Source organism: Sprattus sprattus, assembly GCF_963457725.1.
Source record: "Sprattus sprattus genome assembly, chromosome: 3".
NCBI lineage: Eukaryota > Metazoa > Chordata > Actinopteri > Clupeiformes > Clupeidae > Sprattus > Sprattus sprattus.
In genome coordinates this window covers 58,633,455-58,635,954 of record NC_137922.1, presented here as the reverse complement: position 1 = coordinate 58,635,954, position 2,500 = coordinate 58,633,455, and positions in this window count along the sequence as shown.

Sequence of the window (2,500 nt, the reverse complement as noted above, 5' to 3'; positions counted from 1 at the left end):
TTTAATCTGTGTTGCCCAAACCTTTCCCTAAGGATGTCTCAGTTGATGGGTTTGCTTAATTGACTAATTAAGCACCCAAATAAGTTTCACCGAATCTGTTACCTGCTTGACTTTACCAATTCAGCTGGGGGTTCACTTACTTTTGAAATGGACTAATTCCATGTTTCATGTAGTTTTTTGGCTACTCAAACAATTCCCTCCAAACAAGTACATGCAAATGATAAACATAAACCTGACATTTCACCTATGGAAAATTGGTGATGAAAAAAAATGAAAAATCATGGTAAAACAACAGAAAACTCTTAGTGCTCAAGGGGTTCACATACTTTCAAGTGGCACTGTATGTTCTATGTATATGAAACCTGTACACTTGTTTTATGTTTATAAAAACCTATACATATGTTCTATGTATATGAAACCTGTACACTTGTTTTATGCACATGGAAGCTTTTTACTTGTGTAAAACCCCTTCAACGTGTCCCATTTTCTTAAAACCGTCCAAATATGTTTTGGACGCTGACTGACTCGCATATTGGTGAATGACTCACATGTTGCCGATGAGACCGGCTGCTGTGGTCGGTTGGGAGGGTGTTAAAGAAAGTATTTGTATATTTTATCATGAATGGTTTAACTAAAAGTTCTTGCTCAAATATGTTGTGCCTAAATGTTCTATTTTTGTTGGTCAAGCTGTATTTTTCCACAGGAAGACCCCTCAACATAAGAAGGTCTTGAAACCAGGTGCCTCTTGTAATTTCTACTGTCTTGTTGCTATGGAAGGGAGGGACAAATGGCCGATACTGTTTACTTTGGCCATATTTTACCGCCTGAAATCTGGGTCAGTCACTTCTTCCACTTGTGGCTCAGGGTCAAAGTTCAGACAGGATGATATCTCTACCAGATCTTGGGTGGGGGCGTGGTGCACTCTGGAGGCCTAAGTAACAGACGGGAGCCTCAGCAAGCAAAACCTCAATCTGCTTTATTTTACCTCCTCGTCACTCTTCTCAATTGCTGCCCGAAAGGAAAGAAAATTTCTGCGGCATGGACCTCGTGTGTGTGTGTGTGTGTGTGTGTGTGTGTGTGTGTGTGTGTGTGTGTGTGTGTACATGGACCGGGGACAGGATGTGGTTCAGTGGCTTTGTCATCCTGAAGATCGAACGAAAAATCGGCGCACACTCCATCAGTAGAGGGGCCTGTGTGGCTTCACCTCGTGGCTGTGTGAGTGTGTGTGTGTGTGTGTGTGGCAGTGTGAGTCTGTGTGTGTGTGTGAGTGTGTGTGTGAGAGTGTGTGTGAGTGTGTGGCTTCACCTCGTCGCTGTGTGTGTGAACCTTTTGGGTTATGGGCAACAGGTTCTGCCATGGCTGGTGATATCCTATCTATCACTAAGGGGAGCGTGGGGGCATTGCCTCTCAGGCACACACACACACACACACACACACACACACACACACACACACACACACAGGAGCGTGGGGGCATTGCCTTTCACGCCTGGCCTCTGAACCGGAACCATCTTTCACTGGCCGCCCGCAGATGAGGACGGATGACACAGAAGCACTGGCCCTGGGGTGTGTGTGTGTTTGAGCTGTGTCTCACACACACACACACACACATAGGCGCACCGGCCACTGCCTCTGGAGAAGACTACAGGGTGTATTTTTCTTACCACTTAGTTCATTACATGGCTGACAGTTGGGGTGGGGAGTGGAGAGGCATTGTGAATGAGTCGCGACCTGGGCTCAATGGAGTCCATTCATTTCATTCTGTAGCATGTGTGTGTGTGTGTGTGTGTGTGTGTGTGTGTGTGTGTGTGTGTGTTTGGAGAGACACAGCTCAGACTGATGAAGTACAAGGTAAAGATAGACTGATGTGTGTATGTTCCCCATCAGAGTGCGGTAAAGCAGAGAGTTTATGGATGGATTGATCAGTTACTTATACTGACGATCAGTAACTAATACATTTGATCAGTATCAAATACATGTGTTTATTTCAGGAGAAAGCATTGAAAGACGGAGGCTTCAAAACTTAAAGTAACAGTATGCAACAATTATAGGGTTCATGATTAGGGTTAGGATAAGCAGTTTTACCTTAAAATAACAGCTTTTGGGGCGCTACAATGACTTTTAATATGGAGAATCGCCTCCGTGCCATTGCCATACCAGGGTCCATAGGCATATAACTGCTAAATGTAGGATTGCCTGAAGCTGCCCGGCTTTCTACTGTCTGCCGAACTAGAAAGTAGCTTATTTTTCGTCTTGCTTTGTCTTGTGTTGCACTTGCTTGATGTTTGACTGTTAGGACAGTTGTTGAGTAACTAGCTTGCCATAATGTCAAAGTCAGCACATTTCAAGAGATTTCGTTAGTTTTCGCCACCAGCATATCGTTAGCGAATAGCACAATAGAAACAAAAATAAGAACCAAAACAAAGCTGATTACCTGTAGCCACACTGGGAGCAGTGTCTCACATGCCATAGCCTTTAGCTGGGTATGTTACAATACACA